Below are 16,518 nucleotides of genomic sequence, written 5' to 3'. Positions count from 1 at the left end.
GTCTCTGTTCCAAGGGGCCGAGCGGGGAAAACGCTCACAAAAGGTGTGCGCGGCCCCTCCTCGCGCGCAAAGGGCAGAGGGCGCAGCCCGGGATCAGTACTGTGCCCGGTGAATCGCTGCAGAGCCGGCCGCAGGTCCCCACCGCTGGCAGAGCCTCCTAAATTCACACAACCCAGCGACGACCGCAGCCGAGACCAGCCCCTGCAGCGAGGCGCGACAGGGCTCGTCGCCACAAACCTGAGCGTTGCATCCGACAAACACCACCCTCTGTCTCGCAGACGCTTGGGAGAAATCCTTACCAGAGCTGATAACTTTTTTTTGCTGTTCTGCTGGATCCCCTCTCCCCGAAGCGCAGAGCCACTGCGAGATGAGCCCTCCAGGACCGGGGACGTGCGGGCAGCTGGATCCCCTGCATTACCAGGCACCGGGACCCCCCTGGCCAGCGCCCGCAGGTTATCCATCGTGTTACCCATCACTTCCACCTTGGAATGCCTGGTGAGACGTACACAGAGGTACCGAAACAGCAGAAGGAGGCAGAATCCCAGTTTTATCAAAAGAAATCTTTGAGCAATACACCACGGTTCTGAAACTTCCTATCACCGTGCATTGACGAAAGGTGCAAGCGCTTGCATGTGGCTGTAGAAGACCGAATAATCAGCGATAGCTGTGAGAAGGCTCTGATAAAATTCATCTCCAGGCCTGCAGCGAAAAGGAACAAAACCCTTTTTCCCCCAGAAGTGATACCAGCATTTCAGAAACCCTGAGCCTGCATTTCTTCGAAAAGCTGCCTCCTGCTCCCCAGGAAATTCCTAGACTAGAAAAATCACTCTCTAACTATGTAACAGTGGTGATAAACAAGAAAGGATAAATGTATCAAGAGATACATGAGCAGATAAAAGTAGGTATCGGCTGTGCAATCAATCCACATAGTGAAAACAACTGCCCATAAACAAATCCCACTGCCTTACAACCTGCTTTTCTACAAGAAGCAGGGTTTTTTCCCATCAATAATAAGTTATATTTAGGGATAAATCCCAAACACGGAGGAATGCATTAGGCAAAAAAAATCCCAAACCAGTTTCTGCAGTATTGCCTGGGAACCTCGGCCATAAACCAGCCCCCCTTGGGGTTCATATTGCACAAAGTGCCAAGCAACAGCATCAGCAGCGGTTTTGGCTTCACAGAATGGATTGGGTTGGAAGGGGCCTTAAAGATCATTTAGATCCAGCCCCCCCGCCCTGGGCAGGGACACTTTCCACCGGACCAGGCTGCTCAAAGCCCCATCCAACCTGGCCTTGAACCCTTCCAGGGATGGGGCATCCACAGCCTCTCTGGGCAACCTGTCCCAGTGCCTCGCCACCCTCACAGTCAAGAACTTCTTCCTTACAGCTAATCTACATCTACCCTCTTTCAGTGCAAAGCCATTACAGCAACAGGCCCTACCAAAAGGCCCCAGGTTTACAGGCTGCCGTCACGGTTTCGAAGAGCAGGACAGCAACATGGGCTACAGCGAGCCAAGGAGCTCTGCAGAGGTGCCACCGAGTGAGCTACAGCAGCGAGGGGACATCTCCGCTGCGAAACTCTGCAGCTGACCAGCAGCTCTTCCTATATATGCTGGCAAAACCTGAGGGTCTCACCTACCAAGAGAAAAAAAAAAAAAGAAATCAAGAGAGTCTATCTCAGCACACGTGGCATGGGAGGGCAGACCAGTCTCGTACCTTTTCTCAGCACGTTCGTGCCCGGCCGAGGTCCCCACCACTGACGGATTGCTTCCTCCACTACCAACCACCACACCCCATCCACAGGTTAACAGACACTTCGCAGTTAGATTACGGGGACCTGTTTTTCAGGATAGATGGAAGTCCATATACTCTTCTCTATGTAATGCTCTCCAAAGGATTTTCTGATCATTTGTCGTCCTTAAGCCCCTAAAGCCCACAGCAGGCTGCAGGGCAGCCCAGAGGTGCCCACAGTGCAGCTGCCCCAGGACAGCCCAGGACCCGGGAGTAACACTGGGAGCACAAAGCTCCGTGAAACAAGTTTTTTTCCCCTATAACCCAGCCCGAGAAGCAGAGCGAGACAGCCTGCGCGTTGCTCCTGGCCACCAAGCCAGGCGGCTCCCAGGTTCCGAGCTGGGGCATTTCGGTTTCTCTCGGGCAGCCAGCCGCCGCAGCACAGCCGGCGACACAGGAGGGTCCCCGGCAGCCCCCCCGTATCGCGTGCAAACAAAATAAAGCCAGCAAAGAACAAAACGCTCCGGCCACCCTTGCCCGCAGTGTCCCTCTGTGCGTTGCTTGCAGGGCCATGACTACATTCATTTAAGAATATCAGGTAAGCGCATTTATTTGCCCTGCTGTGCCACCCATCCCCTTTCCAGGAGCACACGAGAAGAGGGGACGCGCTGGCAGACAGCAGCCCGGGTTATTTATATGACAGAGCAAAGCAAACGGTGCGCTTCACTGGTTAGCTGAGAAGGAAATATTAATGTCCTTTTCTTTAGTAACCGTTAGTCCATGGAAGTCTTTGATGCAACACCTTTTTCTCTTCCAAAAAGTAATACAAGAAATCTTCTTCTATATCTAGTTTTACATCTGCGTTGACAAGCTGAGGGGAGCGCAAGCGAGCACCGGCCAGTGTTTGCCCAGCCGTGGGCTGTTACCCTTGGATTTACATTCCAGGAGTCACACACCGCAACTGGAATTCTCTCTTCATTTCACACTTACATGTCCTGGCTAGAGCCAGGCCCCTCACACTCGGCACAGCTGCTTTCAGGACACCAGCCCTACTGCAACTCAGTAGCTTTTAATCAAATTATTGGGGTTTTTTGTTTTGGTTTGGTTTTTGTCTGTTTGTGTGTGTGTGTGTGAAACTTAACTAATGGTAACACATTCCAGGATCATTTACATCTTAAGAAACATGTTCCTGGGCTGCTTTGGTTTTTTGAACAAACAAGCTATCCATGGGGGGGAGGGTTTTGTGTGGAATCTTTTAAATAGACGGGTTTAGCTACTATCTTTGTTTTTCAAAGAAATGACAACATAAAAAAGTATTTTTCATAGTAAAGAAAACTAAAGGGTTGTTCCCCTTTTCCCCACCAATTCAGTGTTAATTGTCAAACTATTTTAACAATTCTGGGAAACTAAAAATACTCTGACATTTCTGCAGGAAAAAATAAGTTACATTTAATTCTTAATCTTTACTCTAGGAAGCACTAAGACACCCTAGTGAGAACCAACCTGCTGGAGAGGCTCTTTTCTGATAGAAGATTTGTACCTTATCACAACCAAATAACCTACAACCTTGGCAATCTCAGTCCTTTACAAAGATACTTTTGAGGATTTTTGTTCTTTCGTGCGTTTGCAAAAGAACCTTCATGTACAGGGCATTTCTGACAAGGTAACCTGTTAGTCTCTAGAGACAAGCTTTAAGCACAGCAGGCTCTGGGAATGTCTCGAAGACAGGCTCTTGGTTTGCTTCTGGAAGAACCAGAGCAGGGAACTGCTCTCCCCTTTCTGCCGCTCTGCTCCGTCCCAGGGCTGTCCCTGCTGAGCGGTCCCCACTCCGCTGGCTGGAGATGCTGCGCCGATGCGGTTCCCGGCTCGCTTTCCCGTGAAACTGATTTTAGTGCTGTAAAAGACATTACATCTGCAAAAACAGCTCAGCAGGGCTTGAGAAGCTTTATATCCTTGTTTACATTAGCTTGTTGAATTCTCTGAACAAGAGTTTAGCTTTTGTTGAACGATACATTTCACCTGGCAGAAAAACTGATGCTCCATTTCTTACAGAGGCTAAACTCCCATTGACTTTAATAGCTGTCTGGCCAGCATAAGACCTGGAAAACCATTTAACGGAGCCATTTAGTACTGAAAGTGGCCCAATATATGTACAAAAAGAAGCTTGTTTAAATGTTGGTGCTGATTAGAGCATCCCTTAAATTAGTCAGTGGCAAATCTTTCTCCCTCCCTCCCTCCATGACTCGCGAGCAGCACGTTTAACATAGTTCTCATCCCCAGAAACTAAACTGCCCATTTTTATTCTGGAAAACAAAAGTAAATATGTTGTATGTTCTCATCATGATCAGAATGACCTGCTTAATAAAAATACATTAACAAGTCAGACTGTGGAGTTATTTTCTCGGACTGCAACACCGTACATAAAGGGCTTCTCTAAATGGTTATAGAACAGGCTGTATCATCCCTTGAAAGTGTAGAAGCGCTATTATCGTTAAAAGCAGTTTGATGCAACGCTACAGCCTGTGGACATAACTCTCGAGTCAACCACAGCAATAGGAAAGCTTTAGCGATTAGGCCTCAGCTGATACTGATGTCTGTCTCGCATCTGGAGTAAACAGCACCAAACCATTTCATCACCGAACAAAGAGAAAGGAAAGCAGCGTATGGAAAAGCGCAGGCTGAAGGGGGGCTCTGACGGCAGGTAACCCATCACCCTCGGGACTAACACTATCATCCCACGTTAGGTTTGTGCTTGGATGGAGACCCGAAACAGCATCTGGCAAAAGGAGAACAAGGCAACAGAGGTCCCCGGCATCCCCTGGCAGCTGAACGAGGAGGTGGCCCCCCGCACGTAAGGGGGTCCGGAGGCAGCTGCAAGAGTCGGTCCAGGGTTTGAATGAATCCTGAGCTCAAGCTTTCTTCTGAAATGACAGCATTCAACACAACAAAATAAAGCAAATACTGTTCAACTATGGGGAACAAGTCAAACCGAGCTAGCTTGTAGCCTTGCTGCTCTGGTCACTGTCCTGCTTAATCCCAGCTGCACCCTGCTGTGCTCTAAATTTGGAGTAAACTGCTCTATTTTCTGTCGGATGTGTTAGGGTCGCGACACCGAAACTCTCAAAGTGAATCAGCGTGAGCAGACAGCGGTAGCCTGGCTCTACCGAGGACACACAGAGCCCGTGCCTGGAAGATAACCTTTGGGTATTTTGAGAGTACAGACTCGCAGCCCTGAGGGGGGAAATCAAAGTGCAGGGACACACTGTCTCTCATTTTATCAAAATGCTTCCGATGGGAATGAGGAAGCCAAGTTCTTTAGAGCTAAAGCTCCTCTACCCTGTGAGGACAGAAGCTTTCTCTTTGTTTTTCTGACATTTGCTTTACACTGGAAAAGACAAGAGGGATTGAATTTATTAGGCATCTTCAGTAACCAAGCTATGAGCCGGCTGCTGTACCTCTAATTAACAACAGGTTTTAGAAAAACTCACCTTGGCTGTTTTCCTGCATGGCAGAATATCACCCGTCAGCAGTGCGTCCCCAGCTCCAACACTTCACCCAGAGGCTATCCAGAATGAGAAACAGAACAAAGACGTTATGGATGCAAATGTGCAATTTCTGCTCTCAGATCGAGAATACAGAATAAGGCTTGGGCTCTGCATGTGACTGGAATTGAAGATGTCTAGTGCAAATATAAGAGACACTTAAACTGCTATTCAGGTTTTTGAAGCTTGCAGGGTGTTGGTTAGTTACAGATTGCCCTCCATCTATTTTTACAGATGAATCCTGGTCTTTTCGTTCTTACTTGTTCCTTTGATTTATTTTTCTCTTCCAAAAAGGCAGAGCAACACAGATCGGAAGCCCTGGGAACACACTTTCAGAAAGTATTAGGGGTACAGAAAAATCTGCGTTGACCTCTCAGCTACACCCTCACCAACTCACATGCACAGCTCCAGGTTACCTTACCTGACCAAAAGAGGTCATGTGCTTTGGGAAACTACATTATTACTGATAAGTAGAGCTTTTTCTTTTTTTCTTAATAAACTTTTAGCACTGCTAAAAGGGGAATTAATATTTTAAAAGTTAAAATCTTCTCTGGCTGTCCCAGAGATCAGAAAATCTTCCCCTACATGCACAAAACCAAAAGTGAAGAATTTTAAGTATCAAGAAACAACCAAAATGCCAAGATGCCAAGTATTTTCTGTAGAAAAATGTTTCCCCTTCCTTGTTTACTAAAAGCTTGAAGAATTCCTAAACCAAATCAAAAAGCAACTTCCCAGCCTCCTCTTACAGAAGTGGGACCTGTCGAGTTCCAAGACCCCTCTTCTTCGTCCTTCAGAGCATCCCCCCGGCCTCTGATCTCTCCCCACTTTACATCTCTGACTCCCAGCAGACTCAGGGCTCCCATGTAAGACACAAAACCCCCCAAAAGGTGCCCGTGACACTTTCCCTGAGGTGAAAATGCAGGTGGCATAGCGATAATTACTGAAGACACAAGTTGAGGTATGTGTGCGCTCTCACCCTTACAGCCGCTGCACCCTTGGCTGTTCCTTCAAAGCATCCTCACTTTCTGAAAGCAGCCCAAGTCCTACACTCGGCTCTGGTGTTTCAGAGAAAGAAATACAGCAAATGAGATGTGGCATGAAAGGGGAAACGGAGGTCAGCTTTTCGCTACTGCATACCTTTGTCTTAAAATTCTTACATATTACTTTTGCTTAAAAACCCTTCAAAGTTTCATATTTTTCCACTTGGGAGTAAAAGAAAAAAGCTACAAGTCATGCCTTTGATAGGAAAGGGAAAAGCCACAATGCAACCGTGTTGTCTCTACAAAGAGCAAACAAGACGCTTTTGCTGATGAACTCGGTATGTGAAGTACCACAAGGTTCAGATTTCCTACCAGGGTTTCATGTCGCCCATCCAGACGAAGTCAAAGTATTTCTTTAATTAAAAACAAACCCAGGAACTCCGTTAAGAACCTGGTTTTAGTTGTGACCAAGGTAAATGTGGACGTGGAACAGAAACCAGTGTTATAGTTGGACTTGGCTGTACGGCCAAATCACCTGAAAACAAATCACTTGCAGTTATTGCGGGCGCTTTAAAATGTGTTTGTTAACTTTGAAATGAATAATGAAAAATGTCTCTTTTCCTAAAAAGACAGCTATATTGTTGTGTAATGAAGAGCAGATGTCAAAAAGTATTTCAAAGACTTGGAAAAAAAAAAAAACTTAGAAAAATAGCACAAAGGCTACGCTCGCTAACTTTGCCGGAGCTGCCCGAGTCCCCCTTACAAACATTGACGCTGAACGTGTTGTCACTTCGCTTTAATTGGAGAGCACGGTCCCTGGGACCTCCGGCATGTGTGGTCTCCGCTCACCCACCCCTTTCCGCCGCACAGGCACGTCACAAGCCGGGAATCTCTTCCCAGCAGCGGGAAATTTCCCTTAGCACGACTGGCAGCGAACAGCCCGTCCTTCCGAGGGGAAACCGCGAGCCAGATGGGAAGGGAAGCGCATCTCAAAAACGAGGCGCGAGGCATAACCGAGCCCAGCAGATGCGTAGCGGGGACGCAAGGCGCGCTCCGGGGACGGGCGCCCTCCCGGCCGCCCCACCGACGCGCGGCTCCGGGCAGCCTCCCCGGCAGCGCTCCTCCTCATCCTCCCTCCTCCGCGAGCGCAGCGGGGGCCGGGGCAGGAGCCAGGACTCTCCCACCGAGAGAAAAGGGCTGGATCCTCATCGGATGTATCCCAGCCGACTTGCTTTGGCTTCAGGCAGCATCACCGGTTTACACCGCCGAGTAACCGGCTCGGGTTTTTTAAGAGTCTTTAAACTGCAAAACTGAGTTCAAGTTTCATGTACGATTTTATTAGAGGGCAGAATTGCAGCCAACTGTTTATCTGGTGTCTGGCCTAAGTGCTGATAAAGACTTGGCCGAAATTTATATAATCTGCCATTAATAAATGCAATTTATGATAGTCTCAAGGAAAGACATGACCACTGCTGGCTCTGTTAATGCTACACTCAGCAGAGGCCAGGGAGTTCGTCTGTACGGAGACAAGACTTAATTCATTTTTTGTCCCTAAATGCTGGTGATTTAGGTCAGGCCCACGACAAAAGACTATGTAAATCTAAAGGCTCCACGTCAGAACTGCCAGGCCTTACTAATACGAGCTCAGTTGCTTTAATACAACCCAATACCCTACTTTATAACTCCAGTGACCCACCTAAAACAAATATTGGCTCCAATAACCACACTCCAGCTAAAGTGATAAGCCCTGAACCTGACATGATAGATGTATGAGCTTAATTTTACACACTAGAAGTAGTTCTGCTGAAGTGCAGCGGGACGGAGCACAGCTCATAAACACCTTTTCAGAACTAGAGGCATCGAGATCAGAGACAGAGAAAACCTACTACATCGTGTAGTCCAGGACCCCTTACTGATCCCTCTGCCCACCCCCTTTTTTTTTTAGCTGCACTTCAGCAATTTGTGAGTTCGCACAGACTCTCTTTGTGCTTTACCTCTGCCTAACACTTAGCCCAAATCTCAGGATCCCAGCTCCAGACGGGGTCTGCTCAAGGCTCTCTGCAGGGCAGCTGCTGAACACCCCAGTGCAAAACACTGTAAAGAGAAATAGCACATGCAAGCTAACAAAAAAAAATGAATATACAGAAATAACTTCAGTTTCTGTTCATGATGCCTGATCAGAACAGAATTAAGTCAAGAAAATAAATTTATTCAGCAAATGCTGTCATATTTAAACCCAGCTTAATACAAAGGTGCATATTCCATTGCCTATAATACATTTAAAAATTTACACTTACTGTTAATGGAATGTATACAAATCTGATCCTTACGTAAGCTCTGCATATTTAAAGAAACCTGTATTTAAATGTACATACACTTTATAGTTCGAATTCATCTTCTGAAAAATTCCATGACCCTATCTGAAAGCCAAGAGACATTTCTTTTCAAGATCTGTGATGAATGAGATCCAGACACAGGACTGTTTCACAAAGTATCATCCATGCCAAAATCTTCATCCAAAGAAAAATTCCAAGAACTATTATGAGGATCTAAATATCAAAGACCTAGTTCTGCTGTATTCCAAGCAAAAGAGAAATTTATAAATGCATGGATAAATCACTTAAAAAGTACATGTCAGAAGACATTAAAAGGCAGGCACCGAAAATAATTTCTAAAGTAGTACTAAATGAGTAGGTTTTGGATTATCTTTTCAGTGTCTAATATCACTATTATTTAGTGCTAAAGGATTGGAATATGTTTACTCATTTTAAGATGGAATTTAATTATCAGAGTTTAATTCCTCTAGATAATCTGACTCTGCAACAGGGTGAAATTCAAAGGAGACAATGCAAATAACAGCAAACGCTGCAGAATTTCACTGAAAACCAGTTTTAAAACTCATCTAGGCTCTTTTCTCTACCCACACCTACTTTGAACTACTCCAATACTCCCAACCAGACAGGACAAAAATTCTTGGCATCACAGCTTACGCCCCTGCTAAAATTTGGCTCCAGGTATGAAGTTGTCCAGAACAAATTTCCTCTGACAGCTCTTGCCAAAAGACCCAGTTCACAAGTCCTCGTCCTGGTCTGTCCACCCGGCTCCCCACCTCCCTTTCCTAAATACCTTCGGGTGGTGGGATCCCTACACCCGCTCTCTCTGGGTTGCAATTCAAGTCCAAACGTTTCCAACATGCAGTCCTACTGCTGCTGATCTCCAAAGGAAAGGGACCCAAGAGCAGGTGGAAAGCTGAGCTCCATTAAACATCTGAAAACACCCCCAAGAGACGAACTGCTGAGCATTTAGGGACTTGGGCGATCTTCTGCTATCAATTGCATCTAATCCGCGGCAGTGCAAACGAAGCAGTGATGGAGATGAACCCCGTTTAGAGCCACTAACGAGAGAAGAATTTGGCCTTTTTTTGAACCCGAGACAAAACCTGACCGTGCAGGGCGAGGAAAGAGCACACGCGGTGTTATTTGTTGCTTCCAAGGAACAGTGCTGCTGCCATGGGGTTTTCTGCCAGACACCTCGACCCCGACGCTGCTCAGCCGTCCCTCCCCACAGCAATGCAGGCGAAACACCCAGTGGAAAAACCTGATAGACCAGAGCCCTAAAGACCCTCCTCGATTTGGCTCATACACGGAGGTCCCTCAGGTACTGAGGTGTGACTGGGACAACTCTTGTTGGCATCCCAAGCAGAATGGCCCACGTAGCGGGTATTTCTGTGCTAAAGAACCCACAACTGAGCTTTGATGTACCTATAACCATTTTTGTTAGCGTTGATGAGAACAGATCTTGATTAAGAGACAGCAAACATGACAGTGCTGAGGCCATTAGCCAGTGGCTCAGTGACGGTGTCTGTTTAAAGAACAGAAACATATGATAAGACTTAGGTGAACCATAACACTCATATATCAAATCTTTAACACACTTTATAATAGCACTACGCTTGAAAAAACATTCCACAACTTCAGCAGTGAATACGTTTACAAAATACTGCTGGTAAACAAGAAGATTATTGAATTTGCTTTGTAAGTTTTTGTCACACAGGACATAAGTGGTTTTCATTCACACGCTGCATCCACCTGGTTTGTTCGCCTGCGGCAGCCGGGCATCCCTTGTAACGCGCACGAGAGAGAAGCCAGGACGGTGGGTAAGAGGATTACGCATTTCCTTGACTCAAAGAAGGACCAAGGACAATTTTGGTTACACAGAACCTAGATCACAACAAAGAAACAAAGCCGCTTTGGCAAGAGCACAAAGGGAAAGAGCCTCTCCAAGCGCAGAGCCTGCCCTCCCCAGGACCCCGCGCGGGGTCTCCCCTGCTCGGGGCTGGCCGGCGGCGGGTCCTCCCCGAGAGGGTCCCTGGTACCGTTTGCTCTGCTTCAGGGGTGGCACGTCGGCGTTTTACAGCTCGTCCGTTAAATTGTGCTGATCTGGGCGACTTGCCCGTTTGTGTTTGTGGGGTGATTTTATTGTTTTTCTTTTAATTTTGTGAACATATGCAGAACCTATTGAACATACCCATTTAAGGCTGTTTTCATCGCAGATTTAACACGAGTTTGCTGCACTCAAGTTAACTTCCCTTGCGTTAGCTGTGCTTAAATGAGAGCAGATACAGCACTAAATATTACTCAAACTGCACGGAGATTGCATTAGCAGCTGGGGAGCTGCGCTAGCGCAGGCTGTAAGCAACATCCCCAGAGAGAGGAGCCAGCTCAAGTTCAAAAACACAAATAACTGTTTGCGTGTGCAGACAGGCCTGAGAGGTATAACTAGAGGTAAACCTGCAGTGAATGCTAGCCTCAGCAAAAATCACCTATTATCTGGCGAGACACAGAAGAGAATTTGATGCAGTCCTACAGCAAGTTTTAAAGACAAACCCAAATGCTCTCCTAATACAATGAACACAAAACAATTGACATTTATCGGTGCTTATGTAATTGATTCGGGCCTCCAGCTGTACAGAAGTGATCAAGCTCTCTATATTTCCACACACAGACAATTATTAGCTACCCTTTCTTGATATTATCAAACTCGATCAGTTTCTTCAATGAAGTTCAAAGCTGGTCATCTGCAAGCATCTCTGAACACCCCAACAATTCTTTCGTTCAGGTCGTATTGCAGAAAAGTACCACCAATTCCTTTGCAAAACATGTGGAACAATTCTCACCTTGTTCCTCAAAACCAGCCATTACTTCATCTCCCTTCCCCCAGAGCCGTTGTCTTTCTTAATCAGACATACTAATAAGTCAGTATTAAAACCATACACATTCCTTTCATGCTGTCCTTTGGCAAGACCTTGGCGGTTTTTCTTGTATTATACATTCCCTTTTTCCAGGCGGCACTGTGTTTTGAGCCCCCGCCGTTTTTACCAGAAGCTTTAGGGCTACAAATCTCAGGCATCTGTCAGTCAAAAATATGTTTCCCATCTGGCTGTCTCTCAGTCAAACTCAAGCCTCAAGAGACCTTTGCACTAAAACAATTCTCAAAAGAACAGAAAATTTGTTCAGCGTACAAGAAAAGAATTCACCACAATTATAACAACAGAAATTAATAAAGCTATCATGCATTTGTAAGTGAAATAGTGCTTGCTGGCAGTATTCAGCAGGGAAATCTGCACAGACACTTTCTGACTGAAGCACAGAAATGCTTCCTAGGAAGTGAAAAATGTGCCAGTTTACCTGCCAGATACAGACCCTGCCGGTGGTGTTAACTGGCGTTCATACGTCTGGACCGCAACATTCATCTACCTTTAGACAATTCTATTATTTTTTCCTCTTCTTTAAGCTCCATGAGATTCTTTGCATCTCCATTATTAATATAACAATACCAGATTTTGCACATAAAAGGGGTATTTGGGATAGCGCGAATTTATGGGGAGCAGACACCAGTATGAATACTCATCATGGAGGGAGCTGCTGAAAACTGGTGAGATGTGTTGCAGATAAACGTAAGCAGTTTCTATACAGCGCACACGGGTACGCCAGCATTGACACTGCCTAGGAACTGACTGATGAATACTTCCAGACTATCCTATCTCCTCATGCTTATAACACCACTTTATCAAAGCTGAATTCACTCTCAGACACCTCAGTAATTCACAGTGACTTAACAGAGCCAGTTCTGTAACTTAACCCAGCAAATTACCTCTTTCCAATCTGCAGGGCATGTGATGCATAAGGTACAAGAAAATAAGCAGCTCTTGGAGGAGATGCATTTATCTGATTCACGAGGGATGACTTCCCAACTCAGTAAGTTCATGATGCAATGGAAATGAGTTGTGGGATTTAATGCGAGAACATCTACTACTACATTCAGGTATTCCTCATGTTACAGCAGCTCTGTGAATGTAATCACGATACTTAAAAGTCTAGATACATTCCTGCTACCACCGTGGGACTTAGTTACAATTAAATACTCTGATTGGCAAAAGCAGCAAATTCTATCAATTTACCCTGAAGCATCTCTATATTCTCCTGGTTGTATCCAACTACAGAAAAAAAAAAAAAAAGCTTTTTGATGGACAGCCCACTTTTGAAGCTCTTCCGAGATGAAAGCAGAAGAAGAATTGTACCTTATTCCTTCTTCCCTTCCCAGCGGGAGTGAAGCTCTGCCCCCGACACCTTCAGATGCCAGACCTGCACCGAGTCCGGAGCACCGTTCACTCGGTGGCCTCCTGCTTCTGCCACAGCCAGAGCAGAAGAGCATCACGGACCGGTAAAGCAGGAGATCAACTCTGCCATCGCCAGTCTTGCCCTTTCAGGAGAATCCCGAATGGGCAGAAAGGCACACGTCCTTCCCGCTCCATCTCAGCCAGCTGCCCTCTGCCTCCCTGGGAGCCGCTCGCAGCAGAGGAGTGGGATCTACCTTCTCGGACAGTCCTTGTCCATGCGCTCAGAGCAGAGGCCAAAGCTTACCAAGCCTGAAAGAGACTGCAACAAGAAGCGTGAGTCTGCGAATCACTCACAGATGAGCTCACCCAACCGATGCGTGGCTCTTAGTGTTGCAGGGTCTTCTAGTGTTGGTCTGCGTTCTTTGAGGCACTGAGCAATAGGATCAGGTATTTGCTTTTACCTGGGGAAGGGCAGCACAGCCGTCTGCCTTTGGGCACTGATTCAGCTCAAAGTAGCATCTGAGCATATGGCAGCACTGTGGATAGTTACAGCGCAAAATAAAAAAAAAAAAAAAAACAAAACAAAAAACCCCCAACTTATCTGAGATTAAGTTAAGCCATCAGAAAGATGATTCCCATAGTGTGGCAGTTTAAACATGTAATGATTGATTTCCCTAATAATAATGGAGGCAGTGTCCTCTAGTGGTTAAAGCACTGGACATGGAGTTACAAGCCCAGCAGTCCACTCTTCGCTCTGCAGGTAACTTCTGCGTAGCCTTTGGCAACTCACATCGGATGAGTTCCATAAGGCCCATGAGGTGCTTAACATGCCTTTGATTCAACAGGAATTAGGAACTAAATGAGCCCAGGGTGCCCAAACATTTTCAGAAACTTGGGTCCCAGCCAATGCTTACTGATGCCCTACTTGCAACATTTAGGATTTTTTAGAACCTCTTATTTCTTTAAGAAGTCGTGAAGATGCAGAGATGCCTCCCAATGCTAGCATAGCACTTCTTTAAGGACAGAATAGGCGGGATATTGAAAAGGGCATGGACAACCCTCCACCACATGGGGCCACATGGAGAAGCTGCTGGCAGGCCCAAAGCGCGAAATATTCTAGCTCTGTTTCCCAAATTTCTCATTAAATAATGGACATCAAGCCACTCACTGTGAAGACTCATGAGATCAGCTTGAATCATGCACAACCTAGAATAAGAGGAGTCTAGGGGATCCAGCACATCATAGGATCAAAAATATTGAATACACTGACCCTACATGGAACATCAGTGCCCCATTTCACTATAAAATTACTGTATTATCAACATCTTTAGACTGGAGTGGCAACAAGGGAAGAGTTTTTTGGTTCTGTATGCAAATCACCCTGTTCTTTCAGCTGAAAATGATTCATCAAATGATGAGGACTACCTCTTAACAACTTGCTCAAAAACACCATGCCAAAGCCAAGAAAGGCCTGTTGTGAGATTTCACTTATGCTGTCAGCCAGTTTTAGACCAGAGGACAGGTGCACTGCAAATCTTAACTTTGATTAAGTGAAGGTTTCTGCATTTTCACCCAGAAAAGTGATACTCCATAAAAAGACCAGCTAGATACAGTTCTTACAAAGATTTAAAGATTAGATACAGTGAAGTGAGCCATTATCATAGAGTTCCCAACTAATTTGGTTATAACAAGATGACTAGCTCAGGGATTTTTAAGATCTCCTGTATATAATGTTTTGAACTACGCCAAGTACACTTCTGAAAGTACAGCTAATTTCTGCTTCAGCCCAGATTTAAGCGACTGGCTCCTGAACATTTTATACCAGGTTAGCTTGATTAAAAATATTGTAATTAATAGAATTAGACTAAATACTTACATAACTAAATTAATCTCATCCAAAGCATGTAACATACAGTAAAACAACAGCATGTAACACAAATGCAGTCTGAAACCAGAAGGGATGGAAATTATTTTAATCAGACTTCTCTAGTAAAGGGAATGTCATCCAGCACATATAATAAATACTCTCGGCTCATTGCAAAGTTGGTGGATTTCCAAGCAATAACGATTGTGATACATGGAGACATGTTACTAGGGAACTTGATGAAATGCTATAGTTGAGAGAAAATTTTTGACCTAGTGGGAGTCCTGGAATTTCTCAGTACATTGCATATTTCTATCTACATTTCAGCCAAAACCAGCAGGCCAGACTTCAACATTAAATGTTTCTCCAGAGCACTTACAGCCTCTACAATGGAGACAGAAAGCCTAATCACATTTTAATTGAGCCAAATCATACTTCCAAATTCAACACACATTCAAGAGATATTTCCTCCAGTTAAAATATAAAACCTCTAGGCCTTTCTGCAATAACCAACTAACTTAAAAAAGACAGATTGGAGGGTTTAAATACGACCACGCGCACAGATGAAGACACATCTTCTAATAGTGTTACCATAAAGAGGATAATTGGTATTGCCTTCTCTTCAAGGCACTGGATTTTCTTTTCCAACATTATGCAACCTACGAAACCAGCTGGGTTTCCCATTAACTTATTGTAAACACTGGTCATCTTTCCTATTATCATGTTTTTTTTCAGGCTCTTCCCTGTGGAGAGAGGCTGAATAAGGGATGGTGGTGAGATTGCCATGGGGCCAGAGAGGCCATTTACTGGAAGCAAGCCGAGCCACGCAATTATGTTACATAATGAGATGGACCAAGAAGCGGCTCATGGGAAGATTTACACAGTAGCTCAATGCTTGTTAAACCGAGCACTTCTGTTTTTTTTAATTGCAGGGCACTTGGTTTGTTGTAAATGCCACAGAAGTTTAAATAACCTAATTTTAATAATACACCCCTTATGTTATTCCACCTGTTCAATAGACCTGCAACACCTCTGTTACGAAGTGATGCTAATCCAAGACTGCATGCTTCTGAAAGGCTCCATCCTATAAACGTCTGACAGCTCCTGCCATAACACATACAAAGACATTTTTGACTCTCAACACACAGATCATCCCACTGAGCTGAAGAACAAGGAACACTTTCATGGGAGCAGGTTTTAAGTGGGTCACTGGAAATAGTACATTAGCTTCAACGTGATGTAACCAAGTCTCCCAAATTCAAACCAGACTGAACCATCCCTTGTACAATGCCAGGAGGGAACCTGCCTAAAACCAGTCACGTTAGCTCCCAGCAGAGTCACTATAAGCATGAATCTTGCTTGTACGCTCAAAAAAATAGCTGTTTCCATCTCAGAGGACAGCAGTGCTGTAGATGTCGCTCCTGAGCAGCACACCAAGACTCAGCAACCTCCAACACTGAGCAGCTCAGTGGCCTACAAATTCACTTAGCATCTCCCCTCAGAATCTTTAACACCCCATGCTGCACCAAAAGATATTTTTTTCTCAGGCTCAAGAACTAAAAATGGCAAGAGATATAAAGGCAGCAATGATCATTTTTGATGTTTAGCTGTATATATTCTAAATCCTTATTGCACCTAGTTACGATTCGGCACTATTCTCTGTGACGTATCAAAAGCTCTGCCCAGTTACATCCACTTTTAATGCTACACAGAGAAGTCAAGATGCATTTTTATGGTAACAGAAGTACCAAGATGTAGTGTAGACTTTTTCCTGCCACAC

This window comes from Buteo buteo, chromosome 21 (assembly GCF_964188355.1).
Source record: "Buteo buteo chromosome 21, bButBut1.hap1.1, whole genome shotgun sequence".
NCBI classification, from domain to species: domain Eukaryota; kingdom Metazoa; phylum Chordata; class Aves; order Accipitriformes; family Accipitridae; genus Buteo; species Buteo buteo.
The sequence above is the reverse complement of the archived record's forward strand: the minus strand, read 5'-3'. Positions refer to the sequence as shown.